Source organism: Phyllobates terribilis, unplaced genomic scaffold (assembly GCF_046119375.1).
Source record: "Phyllobates terribilis strain yellow unplaced genomic scaffold, ASM4611937v1 Scaffold_2__4_contigs__length_985480577, whole genome shotgun sequence".
Taxonomy (NCBI): domain Eukaryota; kingdom Metazoa; phylum Chordata; class Amphibia; order Anura; family Dendrobatidae; genus Phyllobates; species Phyllobates terribilis.
In genome coordinates, this window is record NW_027362762.1 from 929,054,216 (window position 1) to 929,071,773 (window position 17,558).

Sequence of the window (17,558 nt, forward strand, 5' to 3'; positions counted from 1 at the left end):
CTAGGTTATCATCTTTACAAAGCCTGTTTGTTTGGACTGGCATCGTAGGAAATCCTGTTTAGTAGTTTGGTGCAGGAAAAACAACCATTTTGCCATAAACCCTTACATAGTGACCGACTACATTAGTTATGAAACCTAACATGCTTCAGAGCAAACTCGGCATGTTCGATCCTTGTTTCCTCAATATCTGCCACCAGAAATAAGTTGGCCACCTCCACATTACATAGTTGTCTTGTTCGGACTGCTTAAATCTGTGTAAGGGGGTATCTTTTATCCCGTAAAGTAATGGTATGGCACTACAGAATATCCCATATGATCAGTGCAGGTCCAAGCTTCAGACGCCACACATGCTGAGAATGAAGGGGCTGCTGTTCTGATTCAGTACCGCGGCCCCTACGCTTTTTTTTATTTCAGCACAGGGTTGCCCTCGTCGGGCTCTTTACAGCACAGCTGTGCCGTTCACATCAATAGGGCTGTGCTGCAGTTGCCCTGCACAGCGGGTGGTCGGGGGGCTGCTGTGAAGGTAAAGACTGATGACTGCAGTACCTTCATTCTCAGGATTGTTGGCAGTCCTAGAAATCGACCCTTCTCCCTTCTAATCATAAGTGTTGGCACCCCTGGTGGTATATTACTAGGAGGAACTGGTAAGGGGCGTGTCTGACAGCAAGTCTGTCGACAGTTTCCAAAGGCAACCAGCAGCATTGTGAATGCATCTCCAGAGTGTAATATAATGTATAGGTACTGATTTAAAGATTGTATTATATATCTGCAAAGTTAATTAACTTTTTATATATACACTGCTCAAAAAAAATAAAGGGAACACTGAAATAACACATCCTAGATCTGAATGAATGAAATATTCTCATTGAATACTTTGTTCTGTACAAAGTTGAATGTGCTGACAACAAAATCACACAAAAATCATCAATGGAAATCAAATTTATTAACCAATGGAGGCCTGGATTTGGAGTCACCCCCAAAATTAAAGTGGAAAAACACACTACAGGCTGATCCAACTTTGATGTAATGTCCTTAAAACAAGTCAAAATGAGGCTCAGTATTGTGTGTGGCCTCCATGTGCCTGTATGACCTCCCTACAACGCCTGGGCATGCTCCTGATGAGGCTGAGTATTGTGTGTGGCCTCCACGTGCCTGTATGACCTCCCTACAACGCCTGGGCATGCTCCTGATGAGGTTGTGGATGGTCTCATGTGGGATCTCCTCCCAGACCTCGACTAAAGCATCCGCCAACTCCTGGACAGTCTGTGGTGCAACATGACGTTGGTGGATGGAGCGAGACATGATGTCCCAGATGTGCTCAATCGGATTCAGGTCTGGGGAACGGGCGGCCAGTCCATAGCTTCAATGTCTTCATCTTGCAGGAACTGCTGACACACTCCAGCCACATGAGGTCTGGCATTGTCCTGCATTAGGAGGAACCCAGGGCCAACCGCACCAGCATATGGTCTCACAAGGGGTCTGAGGATCTCATCTCGGTACCTAATGGCAGTCAGGCTACCTCTGGCGAGCACATGGAGGGCTGTGCGGCCCTCCAAAGAAATGCCACCCCACACCATTACTGACCCACTGCCAAACCGGTCATGCTGAAGGATGTTGCAGGTAGCAGATCGCTCTCCACGGCGTCTCCAGACTGTCACGTCTGTCACATGTGCTCAGTGTGAACCTGCTTTCATCTGTGAAGAGCACAGGGCGCCAGTGGCGACACTGCCAATCCTAGTGTTCTGTGGCAAATGCCAAGCATCCTGCACGGTGTTGGGCTGTGAGCACAACCCCCATCTGTGGACGTCGGGCCCTCATACCACCCTCATGGAGTCGGTTTCTAACCGTTTGTGCAGACACATGCACATTTGTGGCCTGCTGGAGGTCATTTTGCAGGGCTCTTGCAGTGTGCCTCCTGTTCCTCCTTGCACAAAGGTGGAGGTAGTGGTCCTGCTGCTGGGTTGTTGCCCTCCTACGGCCCCCTCCACGTCTCCTGGTGTACTGGCCTGTCTCCTGGTAGCGCCTCCAGCCTCTGGACACTACGCTGACACAGACAGCAAACCTTGCCACAGTTCGCATTGATGTGCCATCCTGGATGAGCTGCACTACCTGAGCAACTTCTGTGGGTTGTAGAGTCCATCTCATGCTACCACGAGTGTGAAAGCACAACCAACATTCAAAAGTGACCAAAACATCAGCCAGAAAGCATTGGTACTGAGATGTGGCCTGTGGTCCCCACCTGCAGAACCACTCCTTTATTGAGGGTGTCTTATAATTGCCAATAATTTCCATCTATTGTCTATTCCATTTGCACAACAGCATGTGAAATTGATTGTCAATCAGGGTTGCTTCCTAAGTGGACAGTTTGATTTCACAGAAGTTTGATTTACTTGGAGTTATATTCTGTTGTTGAAGTGTTCCCTTTATTTTTTTGAGCAGTGTATTTGTGTATGTAAACTTATCCTAGATGAGGGCAGAGCCGGACACTTGTGCGAGGACGTCATTTCCCGATAACTTTTGCCATTTCTCTATCATTAGGATGTCAGGAGAGAACTGTAGTTTTGCTTTATGGTAATGATGGTGGCACTGCAAAAGTTAATTGCTGTTAATTAGGATGTGCATGTTGACATTGCAGGTAATACCGCTGAGATGCCGGTGTTTGTTTTTCCTTGGCATTCAGCACTCGGGTTATGCAACATCTGCAGAAGTATTAAATATAGAGCGGCACGGTGAGCTGCGCTCCTAGGAGGGTAATTTACGGAGTAATGAGAATGTCCTTGTGCTCCCACCGGTGAAGCTGTGGATACGGACGCCAAAATGTTCTGGATCAACCTTGTTATAAGTATGTGCAGAATACTTAAACGGGTTGTCTCTTTTTTTTAAGGGCGTGTGGGTTTTTGTTTTTAAAGCTCAGGCAGATGATCACTTGGCTCAGCAGCTGTCAACGTGAGATCACCGCTGCAGCTGATCATCAAAGACTGGAGCAGCATATATGCAGCGCTGGACCTGGGGAGGGTAAGTGAAGCTCTGTAAATTTTATACATAACTTTTAGCCCTTGGGCTCCTTTATTTGGAATGTGACAACCCCTTTAAATTCCCTGGTGCTAAGAGGTTAATTGGTCTCATCCTCTTATAAAGACACACACTTGTGCTAGAAGTAGATCACTGGTGTCTTTTGTAGCAAAGGGGCCCTTGTGCCCCCATCATGCTCCAGGGCCTAGTTGTAAGTGATTGCCACCAGTGGTAGTCACGTCCTTCCAAACGAATCCTGTAGAAAATCACGGTCTTGTTGCCTTCAGTCCCCAACAAGTTAAAACTAGTTATTAGAACGCTCACCAGTCTAATATGTTCAGTAACTGTCGCTGTTCTCCTTCTCTGTAACACGACACCCACTCCTCATTCCTCTTCGTCAGCACTATAGGTGCTAGAACTCTCTCCGTCACTTCCCAACATGCATTATTCTCAAAATTTGAACTGAAAGCCTGCCTCTCTGTTATACCCATACCCAGTATGACACAGGAAAACCGAATATAACCCCCTCCTGTAGGAGGGACAAAGATAAAGGGGTTGTGTCCAATGCGTCTCCTTTTCTCAAAGGGTTTGAGGTCCAGTAGCTGCTGGTTTCCACATGTTTCTATGGAGCGTCTTCCGCAGGTCAAATGTAGAATTACATGGTGCCAATTCGTGTGCATGGAAAATCATGAAATGCATGTCTATGTGGATTCTGCTAGAAAGCGTGGTTTATGATGCCAAGAGAACTAATATGGCTTGTAGGCAGTGGAAAACAATTTGGGACAAGATCGTAAAATAGCTGGCATTGCAATTTTAACCACTTTCTGGTGTAATTCCTAGTGAATGTTAGGCCAATGGAGGCCACCTTTACTGAAGGATGAGTGGAGCAAAAAATATATACACTGCTCAAAAAAATAAAGGGAACACTTTAAACAGAATATAACTCCAAGTAGATCAAACTGTCCACTTAGGAAGCAACACTGATTGACAATCAATTTCACTTGCTGTTGTGCAAATGGAATTGACAATAGATGGAAATTATTGGCAATTATCTAGACACCCTCAATAATGGAGTGGTTCTGCAGGTGGGGACCAGTGACCACATCTCGGTACCAATGCTTTCTGGCTGATGTTTTGATCACTTTTGAATGTTGGTTGTGCTTTCACACTCGTGGTAGCATGAGACGGACTCTACAACCCACAGAAGTTGCTCAGGTAGTGCAGCTCATCCAGGATGGCCCATCAATGTGAGCTGTGGCAAGAAGGTTTGCTGTGTCTGTCAGCGTAGTGTCCAGAGGCTGGAGGCGCTACCAGGAGACAGGTTAGTATGTCAGGAGACGTGGAGGGGGCTGTATGAGGGCAACAACCCCCCAGCAGCATGACCACTACCTCTGCCTTTGTGCAAGGAGGAACAGGAGGAGCACTGCCAGAGCCCTGCAAAATGACCTCCAGCAGGCCACAAATGTGCATGTGTCTGCACAAACGGTTAGAAACAGACTCCATGAGGGCCCGACGTCCACAGATGGGGGGCTGTGCTCACAGCCCAACACCGTGCAAGACTCTTGGCATTTGCCACAGAACACCAGGATTGGCAGTGTCGCCACTGGCGCCCTGTGCTCTTCACAGATGAAAGCAGGTTCACACTGAGCACATGTGACAGACGTGACAGAGTCTGGAGACGCCGTGGAAAGTGATCTGCTGCCTGCAACATCCTTCAGCATGACCGGTTTGGCAGTGGGTCAGTAATGGTGTGGGGTGGCATTTCTTAGGAGGGTCGCACAGCCCTCCATGTGCTCGCCAGAGGTAGCCTGACTGCCATTAGGTACCGAGATGAGATCCTCAGACCCCTTGTGAGACCATATGCTGGTGCTGTTGGCCCTGGGTTCCTCCTAATGCAGGACAATGCCAGACCTCATGTGGCTGGAGTGTGTCAGCAGTTCCTGCAAGATGAAGGCATTGAAGCTATGGACTGGCCCGCCCGTTCTCCAGACCTGAATCCGATTGAGCATATCTGGGACATCATGTCTCGCTCCATCCACCAACGTCACGCTGCACCACAGACTGTCCAGGAGTTGGCGGATGCTTTAGTCCAGGTCTGGGAGGAGATCCCACAGGAGACCATCCGCAACCTCATCAGGAGCATGCCCAGGCGTTGTAGGGAGGTCATACAGGCACGTGGAGGCCACACACAATACTCAACCTCATCAGGAGCATGCCCAGGCGGTGTAGGGAGGTCATACAGGCACGTGGAGGCCACACACAATACTGAGCCTCATTTTGACTTGTTTTAAGGACATTATATCAAAGTTGGATCAGCCTGTAGTGCGTTTTTCTACTTTAATTTTGGGGGTGACTCCAAATCCAGGCCTCCATTGGTTAATAAATTTGATTTCCATTGATGATTTTTGTGTGATTTTGTTGTCAGCACATTCAACTTTGTACACAGCAAAGTATTCAATGAGAATATTTCATTCATTCAGATCTAGGATGTGTTATTTGAGTATTCCCTTTATTTTTTTGAGTAGTGTAAATAGAAGAAATGTTTTGACTCTGAATGTGGGCATTTTTTGTGTGGGGGATTAAACATGTGCCCATTATGGTCCCTTTTAAAAAAAAGTCTGTACTAAAATGGCCACTAAACCATATCCATATCTGTTGTTCTTTTAACTGCTGATTGGTGGTGGTGTTGTGTTGAATCCCCTAGTCCTCTTACACTGATGACCTGTCCTATGGAATAGTCATCAGCATGTTAAGGTTCAGTTATATGAACCGACCGGCGGCACTAAACCTCTGATCTTCGGTCATTTAATATCCTGTTTACACAGGCAGACGATGCGCAATGAAAGATCAGTAATACTTTCAGTGTTCTTAGGTTGCCATTGTTCTCGCCAGCACATTTTTACATCATATGGTACGGTGTGCTGCCAAGAACAATTTTTTTTTATTTTAAAGTGATTAATATCCTTGTTCATCATGTGATCAGCAGCCTGTTAACACTGCAAGATTATTCTGAAGCGAGCTTTCCCGACTGTGGTGTTCCATCATTTTAGCGAGTTATTGGGCCTCATGGCAATCGGACCCGATCAGCTCTTGCTTATGGCCCATCTTGCTGAAATGTTATACCCTTTTCAAAGGGATGTAAAAATATTAAAATAAAAAAAATCCTTTTCCGTCTCCATACATGTATGGGGATCGCAGGACATGTGTTACTGTCTGCATGTTTTGGAGTTGCTGATCCTTTTAATCACCTCTTCAAGCTTCCTGAAGGTGGTGTAGATTTGACCCCCCTGCAGTCAGGTCTCTCTCCTGTCCGCCTTGATTTTCATGGATTATGAAGTCTTCCCCATTCCGGTTTGGCTCCATCCCCTGTAATATTCTGCCGCGGTCTATGGAGCTTTTTGACGTTTTTTAGACCTTTTTACAATTACGGTTTTTTCAATGCCATTTTTATGAGGGATAAATATCAGTTGCAGCCGTGTGAGCTGACAGATTTACTGCTCCTCTTTATGGGTTTAATAGAGGTCTTTGGTTATGTGAAGGGGGTGTCCTTTTGGGAAGTTAAGAAGACATGCACATGTCTAAAACCATGGGGAGGTGAAAAAAAGGGGCTATAGTGGGTGAAGATGCTACAGTCTCACCCGGGCCCCTAGAGCCAAGAAGGACCCAAAAAGTTCCGTTGGGTCATATGATTCTGACCTGTAATAGTTGGTGGTCTCTGTTTGGAGTTTTTGCATTGGGGTCCAAAACCTTCACATTTACTGAAAAAATAAAATAAAAATAAAGAATATTTTTTATTCATATATAAGTAATTTCTATATGTACAGAGCTGCGCATAGGAGTAGATCTTGTGTGTGTATTGCATATATAGTGTAGTTTCATAACAAAAAAAGGGTGTATGCATGTGCTCCATTTTAATAAATTTGCCATTATTTTGTGCTTTTTTTTTTTTTTTTTTTTTTTTAGTGTTTGCCAATGGTTTAAAATAAATAAAATAAAAATTACTGGCTGCAGAATGAGTTAACTGAGATTCTGCCAGTGAGCTTGTTCTCGTAATTCAACTCCCCACCCCCTCTGCTAATCTATGACCACCTCAAAGTTTACTGTGGTCTATGGTTATAAATCACCACTGAGGACTTTAGAAGAAAAAAAAACGATTGAAAGAGTTACAAACTACTCGATTACTGACAGATTCTCAGATAACTTATTCTGAAGGCAGTAATATTTAGGGAAGCAAAGAGTCTGCAAAATCCAAAAGGTACAAGATGTGTTATGAAACGCGACCATAAAAATTTTTGGGGCCAAAAATAGATGCATTTATAAACTGTTCATATCGAGCAAATATAGTTTGTCCAAGAATTTAAAGCAAATCTATTACCGGATTTCTAAATACAAACCGTGAAAATAGAAAATCCTTTTCCACAATTGCATGTCCTGAATTATTATTATTTTATTTATTTATTTTAAGTATTACAGTATGTGTGCATGTTCAGTATTTAAAGCAGAAAAATCTGCTGCAAATACTGGTGTATTGGCAGGAAAAAACGCAGCATAAAATACATACGTTTTTGACGCTTTTTTTTTTGCATGCATTTTTGATGAGTTTTTCCTACTCTAACATGGGTGAAATCTGCAGGTAAAACCCTGAAAGAATTGACAGGCTGCAGATTTAAATCAGCAAAGATAAAATAAGCAACGTGTTCATGAGACTGTAGGAATCTCATTCACTGTACTAGGAAATCCTTCAGAAAAAAAGTGACAAAACTGCAACATGTGTACATACCCTGAAGTCTCATGTACACTTTTGCTTATTTGTGACTTGCGGATTTCAATTTGGAGCTTGTCCATTCTTTCAGGGTTTTTGCCGCAGATTTCACCCTTACTAATGAGTGAGGAAAAATCTGTACCAAAAAATTCAGCAGAAACGCGCTTGATAGGTCAGTAGCTAGGACCAATTTCTTAGTCGCTGTGTTGACCTGTAGTCCTACATTAGAATGGTCCTTCATAGATGAAGGGACTCTGTCAGCGCATAATGACCGTTCAAACCAAGTACAGGTTTTTTACTTATGGAAGTAATGGTAAGGCTGTACAGGTGCTTGTCCCCCAATCAAAATGTTACTGGTCTGTCCTGGCTCTAGTGTCGTGTTCTGCTTTTTCCTATGGCCAATTCTATGTATGCTAGTCGATTCCGATCTTCTCATACAAGGCCTCTTTAAGGCTAGCTCAGGTGGCTACAGGCCGCCTGAGCATTCAGGTAGGCGTTTGCCTTGCTACCACGTCCTATCCAGTTCAGCTACAACCAGTTACCTGTATATCTTCCCTGCTCACTCAGCTCCTCCGGGGTATTCCAGCTCTCCAGCAGCTAGGTGGTGCCTGATCACCAACTTGGCTCTGCTGTTCCTGAGTGCATGAATATGGCCAACAATAATGCAGAAGAAATTACAACATATTAAAACAAGACACTGAGAGAGACTTAAAAGGTAAATCCGCAGCGGTAACATGGTCGGGGCATATACTAAATTGATACCCGTATAGTAAATCTATATATAACAGACCTCCTGGTAGACTTGTTACACATAGAGTAAACTACATAGTGTGTGTCAATAAATTACGAATGTGTGAAGAGCAAGTGATCCGGAGACCAAACCAAATAGAGAATGGTTTTGCAAAAAAAAAAAAGAGGAACCAGGGATTCCAGATGTCCACCACGCCCTACGCGCGTTTCGCACAGCATGATTCATAAAAGGTTGGTCGTAACGCAGCAGGGGAGCCCATTTATAGAGCAAATGACCAATAATCAACTTGATGTATCACTCTCGGAGAAGGCACCCGCTTTGAAAAATCATTTGGAGGGAGGCTGCAAAAGGCATCCTTCGTTATAATTGAATGTTCCTGAGTGTCGTACATACATCCAACTTGGCTGCAATAAGGTACCTGCCAGCCTATTCATCTCTGCTATTCCATGGTGCAATTTGCCCCTTCATATCTGCTCCATCAAAGTACCTGCTAGCCTACTTGTCTCTGCTAATCCAAGGTGCTGTCTGCACCTTCGTCTCTGCTGATTCAAGGAGCTGTCTCCACACTCCTCTATTACTTATAGACACTTCCAGTTCTGCTGATCTAAGTGTCAGTCCGGCATATTCAGCTTCACTGGTCCTTGATAAACGCCTCGAGTCCGTCCATGCAGCTCACCCTGATCTACGACTTGGCATATCCACCTCCCCCATGCGAGCACATATCACAAAAATTTTTTTTTCTTTTTTTTGTAGTTACCTTATGTTTCATTCACTAGAAAGCAAGCATGCAACCCATAAGCAAATCAGGGTGAAAGATAAACTGCAAGTGCTTTACCCCCCCCCCCCCCCCCCCGAGTATATTGACCCGCCCCCGAGTAGACTTCCAGCATGCTTTGCCGTGGCTTGTACTCTACATTTCTCATGACTGGCGCATCAGATCTTTGCATTAAAACATCATTTTTATAGGAAGAACCTTATTTTCAGCCATACCACTACTTCCAAATGTGAAAAGGTGCTGATTGTTCCCTTTGCAGAATTGATCTTTATGCTTTTACTTTACTTACAAGTATAGTGGAAACTATACCAACTGTACACAAAATCCTCCTGTTCACTTTTTTTTTTTTTCTTGCAATTGATTTCTGGCCCCCCAGCACATTTTCATTAGCATAAAAACCTTGAATATTTCTCGCAATCGAAAGATGTTCTGTAAGTGAAGAAACTTCTCGCTTATTAATTAGACACCTGTGCTGTTTGATCATCAGAGAAGAAGAGTAGTGGAAATATTGTAGGGGGATTACCAAATGCAGAAAGCTCGGAGGCAGCCCGTTCAGGAGGAACATGTCTGCAGGGATGGCCGAAGGCAAAGAACCAAAACATACGTTGTCTTCTCGGGTCCTGAAATGGTTTGAAGACTTGTGGGACGAGATGCTCATTTCTTCTTTTTTTGAACAGTATGCCAGAAGATATTTTCCCAAAATAGCTCATTGTAAAACTTTTAGGATCCTCATTAAGGCTAATTGTGTATTCCGCGGCCTTCTGATGGCTTCTGACAGCCCACAGGAGTTCTCCATTTACAGATCGCTTCTTGTGTAGTGTAGAAGATGCATTTTCTTTTTTTTTTTTTTTTTATGAGGAAGAAATGTACTTGACCTTGCCACAGCCCGGTTGTGTGACGCTTTATCACAATAAATGCATACCGTAATTATAAATAAATCTGTAATAGTAAAAAAAATCATAGTAATATTAAGCATTATATTCCTATTAACAGTAATAGTAGTAATATATTAGTGATGGTTTTGATTTATTAAATGCAAAAAAAATCAGCTGCCCGTGCACCGCCTTCCATTGAGCCTGTGATGGGCTTGTGTTTTTACACAGCAGCCATTCAGAAAAGGCAGAGATGAACCAATGATTAGACAGGAGGTGGAGTTCAGACTACCTGTAAGCACTAGATCTAAACTGTAGACACAGGTCTGTCCTACATGAACTGAACCAAACAGCCAAATCTAGGTTATCCATTCTTTTTAGGTAGGTTTGATCTTCATCTGGGCATTTGTTTCAACACAACTTGTAGAAGAACCTGGTTTTGCTGGCCTTATTTTCCACTACAAGATGTAGCTTTTTTTTTGGTGTACATTCCAGTCTAATATGTATTGGAACGGTCATGATTTTATGCTCAGTTTTTCTCCCAACAGCATTCTGACAGCACTACTGGCGTTGGAACTTTAATTTCCCCTCACTTTGCGGCATTCATTGCAGCTGCCATTGTCCAATGGCATGCATGATCTGAACTGAAATCTCACCCCTTTTATTCTGTCTATACGAGGTGTAACACACAGGGCAGTTGGGAGCAGAGGGAAGCAGACCCGGCCTCACTTCCTGTAATGTCTACTTGATAGGGACATGGGGACAACTAGTGGACCAGCACTGTTAGTCTTACCCTTGAAAAATCACTCTAATATTTTAAATTGTCTAATAAGATTAGGTGATAATTTAAGGCCACTTTTAAGCAAAGTTGTGTGTTTTTATTTTTTTTAATTTTTTTTTATGAAACCATGATCTAATCCTATTGCCAGATACAAGGAACAAGATGCCAAACAGGTCAACATCGGGGTGGGGATTGATCATCTGGCTTGTTGTTGGCCATTATTGCTCCCCCGACAAGCGTTACAGCTGCACTGTTGCCTGCCAGATGATGATGGATGATTCATCACTCCGGAGAATGCATTTCTACTCCTCCGCAGTCCATTGGTCATAAGCTTTACATCACTTCAGCCCACACTTGGCATTGAACATTAGGATCTCGGGCTTATGTCAGGCTGTATGTCAATGGAAACCCGGTCCATCGAGGCTCCTGATGATGAACACTCGTTGCTTTCCGAAGAAGCCCTTTTGTAAATACCACTATTTAAAGCGTAGTGGTCAAAATTTCACCAAAAAAACTGTACACATGAAATATATATTGGACCTGATGAGGCTGGTGTACATATGGCCAGGCTGACGGTGTTTTTTTTTTCTTCTCCTCTTGAAATTGATCTTTTTAATGTTTAGCATCCAACTAAAGAGAGTGCAAGTGCTATTCAGCCCTCACCACCCAGTCTGACAGCAGCAGTTTGCACTGAGCAGCGTGAGAGTTCAGCAGCCGAGAAGAGGGACATCAAGGACTTTGTCCATCAGTCTAGGTTGGCAGAAATTGGGGTTTAATATAAAAACTTAATTCAGAAAATTCTGCTCACTTCCCTAGTCTGCCACTCCAATCATGAGGTGACCCTGGTCTCCTGGCTTACTGGCCTCTACTGGCTTGTCGTGGCAGGAGCCTAAGTACAGAGACCACCTGGGTACTCGGGTCTGGCAAAAGGGGGAGGGTACTGAAGATTTTCTTTTTCACTTTAACTGGTGAAATCTATGGTGGAAAATGCACACTAAAATCTGCACCATCTAGTGTAAATTTTACTGGTGGATTGATTTCCCTGCAGATTTTTTTTTTCCCCCCTCTGGAATCGACAGCAAATTTTAAGCCGGTTTTGCAGGTTTTTTTTTTTTCTATTTTATTTTTATTTTCTACAGTGTAAATCTGCCAAAAAGGCAGCAAAAAATGCTGAAATAAAAATCCGTTTTTTGTTTTTTGCAACATTTTGCATTGCATTTTGCACCCATTTTCTAATGTGCCCACGTTGCATTTATGAAGCAGAAAATTTCTGCTGCATAAATGCAAGTCCTCTCCCGGAAAAACGCATGCGGAATTCCGCACGCGTTTATCGCGCTTTTTTCGCGCGTTTTTCACGCGTTTTCCACATGCGGAATTGCCTTGCGTTTTTTATGCATTGGACAAAGGCAATTCTGCATGCGGAAACGCAAAATTAAATGACATGCTGCGGATTTTTGAACGCGGCATAAACGCTGCGGAAAAATCCGCAGCATGTGCATAGAAGTTGCGGAAACCCATTGGGGATCATGGGGTGCGGGTTACCAAGCATTTTACAAGCGTTTCCGCTGCGGAAATTCCGCATCAAAAACGCTTGTAAAACGCTACGTGGGCACACAGCCTATGGGTGAAAAAAAAAAAAAAAACATTGAAAGAATTGACACGCTGCAGATTTCAGATAGTCACAGGGGGGAAAAGATTTCTGAAATCTCATAGCATTTGCTGGTGCTGTAAAATGAAGCTTTCTACAGAAAAAAAACACTGGGTGTGAACTTGGCCTTAGGCTGATTTCGCACTTCCGACCTTTGACGCGGGTGGGCGTATACGAGACTGCTGAGTATTGGACAGGAGACGTTCGGGCAGTCTTGACTTTGCGTTCTATAATCGGATCATGAATATCAGAAGTGTAAAACCAGCTTTAATATTGAAAAGGAAGCATCGAACAAGGACAAGGCTTTTTTTTTTTTTTTCTTAAACGTTTCTAGTCTGAGTGACATTTAATAAATCCAAATTCAGAGCTAAATGCAGATGAAGGTGCGGCGGTGTTTTGTAGCAGTCGGACGTTTAACCCTGTCCTGCAGAGACCCCCCCCCCCTCTTCCATTGCAGCAGCGGAGTGATGGCATCACGTTCTCATAGGTCCCGTCTGTCATTCCCCTGGGAACCTCTTTTCATCTTGCGCCTGCCGCTTGCTCTGACTTGTTAAGTCTCTTTCCTGTTTCCCAGCACCATTCATTTTTAATGTCGTAATCTTGTAACCTGGATCGCAACAGCTGTGAAAGCATTTTTCCATTTTGTCTTGGTCAGGAAAAAAACATCCTGAGTGTCGTCACCAGTGAGATTTATGATTCAGCAAGAGAATGGTGCAAGATCCAAAAACCACTCGCTCTTTCTGATTATTATTATTTTTTTTTTGGGGGGGTGGGGGTCATTTTTGAAGTCTCCAGTTGGGAAATGTTCTACAAGTGGAGGTAATTTTAGAGCCAATGTTGGGTCAGGATGAATTTGGTTATAGGGTGGCACTAGAGTTCAAGTCCTCTTCCTCTCTGAAGAGGCAATTTGCATATTTAATTTCCCAGAAGTGCAATGCATGGCCTATAAATCTCCTTACACTTGTATGTCAGGCATGTCTCTCTCCACATGGAGAGACGTTTACTTCTTTGAGTCCAGGTAATCTAACATGTGGGTTGTCTCTAAAGTTCCAGCTCGGCTTTATTTTCGTGAACAGCTCTGGCCTGCAATATGGGACATACACCTCGGACAAGAGTGCCACGATTTTTGGAAATCGTTTATTTTCTCGTATATTAATTGGTATAAACCTAAGGACTCATTTATTAAAACAAACTGGGTGTTTTTTGTTGTTTTTGCTTTTTTTTTTTTTTTTTTTTTTTTTTTTTAGGTTTTAAGGACAATGATATACTAATTTAGTCTCTTGTCTTTTACAGACCTTATATGCTGCACTGTGCCTGAAATCCATGGACTTGTAAGTATAAAGCAGACCTCAATAATTTTTATGTATAAACCCTAGCTCAGTATATTGCAGATATAGGATGATGTGATTCTCTGCTTAAAGTGTATTAAAATGTCTATTTGAAATTATTCAGTAGTAGAGTGTTTATAGATGTAATTTCCCCGCCCATAAAGAAATAATATAAAGACATCTTCATCCTCCACTTGCCTATAATTCCATTTCCTCTGTCTACATGTTGAGAAACCTCAATCACAAAATAAGTTAATCTATTGGAACACTGTACATGGAAGACAGGGAAGGTGGGAGGAGGGAGATGCGGCTGCAGCTACTGTTTCACTTAATGTTAAACCGCATGGGGAGGAGCTTCAGAGGAGATATCTGGTTGGCTGTCGGAGAACACAGCATGGCTCTGAAATCATACTGGAAATATTCTGGTCACTTAGCATGGACAGAAATTGAGCGATTACAAAAGAATGATGGACTCCTTAAATTTCTTTCACTGTCCATCCAAAACTTGATAATCTCAGTATTTTTTTTTAGAAAAAATACAATTTACCAGCAACATTCTAGCTGAGTAATTAGTTTAATCCTGGCTAAATTGCATCCTTCCTTCTAATTCTGGGCTGCTGTGTAATGTCTGACCACCAGTCCTGTACATTCTCTTTAGATCACAGGAAGTCTGAAACCTTCCCCTGGCTTCAAAATGTGACATCAACTACAGTTTCATCCTGGCAGCTAAAAGGACACCTTCCCTCCGCACCCAGTTCCACTCCTGTTTCTCTTTGTGTCTCCCTCTATTACTCCATACAGTAATAGTTAAGTCCATGCAGTTATTTATTGCAGAGCTATACAACTACATTGACACACACTGCCTGTTTATACGGTCTTGAGTGTTATGTGCAGAATTTTCGGTGTATTGTATAAAATGCAGCGTCATTCTGTCTGTCCTGACTTCTGCTTGTAAGAGCTGACGGGCAGAAACCTATCGCAGGCAAGGAACACTGAAGCTGCATCACACAGGATACACGGAGATCCTGTAATGCGAAACTGCAGTGCACAAGATATACAGAGACTTGGCAATGTCGGAGGACAGCAGTTCTTTGTTGCAGATCTACCACTGCTGCTATTAGGTAGGACTCAAAGCAAATGTTGTGTGATGATACTTCACTCCTTTGAAAATCCAAAGGTAGCTAGAGAAATGTAGTCTGATAAGCTTCCCTATTGCAGAGAGGACAGAGGAGTCCCCAAGGCAGGCCCGTAAAGTTATTATACAACAGGAAGACTAACGGCATACATAAAGGAAAAAGCTGGAATGTTTCTTCAATATCTGTTTGGCGTGATGATGAGTAATGCAGATTTTATACACACAGTCATCAAATGGAGCAATGAAATTTCATGGTGAAACTGACAAAACTAATTAGAAAGGATTACTGCAAAGATCACAAGTAATTAATGGGAATTATTCTTGATGAAACGTAATACTTTGTACTGTAAATATTAGGAAATGATTGTAGAGTATTCATGTTCTTGTGCTCCAGTAATAAAGCGATTTGGTAATGTCGGTGTTACGCATCTGTCTCAACTCCAGTGTAGGGCTCCTCTCCTTTCCTCTATGGCTGCTGCCCTTTGCTGATCTCCACATTGGGTTTCACAAGTTGCTTGGCGTACCTCACTGACCTCTTTAGAGGCCGATTCTCGAGGAGATTTGTCTGTCCTGTAGATCTTAATAGCTCATTTACATGTTAAGAATATCTTGGATTTCTCTGGAATAAAACATCTGATCACCGATATCAAGGTATCATTTTATTCAATTTCCTAAGACCTAAATGTCCATATAGACTGCTTAGGAGGGTTGCTGCTACTCACACATCCCCTTTTAAGGTTGACTTAGACAGACATATGGCATCTGAGTATTTTAATCAGTGTTCTGTTCAGTTGGTTTTTCTTGGAGTTTATCACCATCCAGTTCCTTCAGCTGCAATAATCTTTGCAAATTCCTGTGATTTCTGCAAATTGCATTAACTGCTTCTTCGTCTGTTGTAGAGATTATGATTGGTTATTTAAAGACTGTTCACATTACGCCTGAACCTTCTTTCCCAACTCCTTGTGATTCCTTCAACTTGCGTCTACATCCTGGTTCAGACCTTCCGTTTAACCCTTTATCTGCTCTGTCTACACTCATGGCTCTGTGGCTTCTGGTGCGTCCTGCTCAGCTTGCCATCCAGCATAGCCCTTTATCCAGGTCCTTTCCTCTTTGCTATCACCCTCGGTCAATGTGTTCAACTTGACCATTGACTTGGTGGATCCATCTCACCAGGTGAACCCGAACAATCAGGTATAAGCATCTTCAAACCTGTTACCAATCCTAAGTAATCCTGTAACCTGGCCATGTGACCACTGTGAATGAGACCTCCATATATACTAACAGGATGTCATTGTGGCCCTCAAGATATTTTGCATCTACCTTTTGTGACTGTGTTTTTAAATGCAAAGGAATAATAATAATAATAAAAAAAATTCTATGGTTTTGTTTCTACAACACCTGTGCAGACCAATGTATCTCCATGGTAACAGACTACAACTAGACTTTTGTAGTCAGGTCCTGCAATCCTATTGGAGAATTTCCGGTGCAGACCTAAAACATGTTCGTAGGGTCCCCCATTGTGTTGCTCTGAACCAAAAAATGTTGGGTCAAAGCGATCCTATTCGTAGTCAACTATCTTTCCCAGAAGCAGTTTTTTTTTTTTCTTTAAATTGACATTCAAAAGAAAGAGTTAACTCTCAATGGAAAACAATGCCTAATGCTGTAGAATTGCTAGAAAAATACCTGCGTCTCCATGACACCTCGGCGATTGTGAATTCTGTACACGCTCTCTGCGCAGTAGATCAGCCCACTCAGCGCAGCTTTTTCCCGGCTGTATCATTGTCTTCTCGTGTTTAGTAGTTTATAATGTTTATGTATTTTTTTTTCTCTTTTGTATAATAGATCAGCTTGTTACTTTATATTTTTTGTGTTTTTTTTTTTTTTTTTTTTTATAGTATTTTTAATGTTGGCAGTGCATTACAATCTTATGTAATATCATACAATTGCTGCACAGCTCGGGGGGCAAAGGTGTTTTTTGCCGTATAGACCCCCCGCTATAGCATTGTGCAGAGATGAATCTGGAGCGCTGGGTGTTGTAGTTATGTAACGCCGACATCTGATTCTTCTGTTAAATCCTAGCAGGATGTATGGATTATGTAAATACGGTAGTGTTTTTCCTGTAGCGTGCGTTACATCTATAGAAATGCATAGACCTTCATAACGCACGGAAAAGAGAGTGCTGGAATGAAGCCATTATACCCAGAGTTCACGTTTCAGGATTTCGAAGGAAAATTCCACTTTTAAATGAACGTTTTAATAAATGTTCACTGTAATGGACCAAAAAAATAAAGTGAATATAGTAAATTCTTTCATATAATTTTTTAAGGATTATTTTTCATTTTTTCCATATTGCCTTTAGTCCTGAAATCTTGCAGTTTTTACTTTGGCCTTTGTGCCCCATAATAGACTGATACTTCCTGTTCTCAGCAGTCATCTCATTATCTTCACAGACAGGGTTATAATGAAAGGTATCGCCTAGATATAGGTGATATAG

General features: G+C 42.6%; 1 protein-coding gene across 4 annotated transcripts in view; it reads left to right on the forward strand.

Annotated features, from left to right (window-relative positions):
* The window catches only part of TIAM1 (TIAM Rac1 associated GEF 1), a 284,561-nt gene that overhangs the window by 91,147 nt on the left and 175,856 nt on the right, over positions 1-17,558 (forward strand). For all 4 annotated transcript variants that reach the window (XM_073668317.1, XM_073668321.1, XM_073668320.1 and 1 more), the window contains one exon: positions 13,895-13,932. The gene's annotated coding sequence lies outside the window, so the exon portion shown is untranslated. The remainder of the gene's footprint in view (positions 1-13,894; positions 13,933-17,558) is intronic.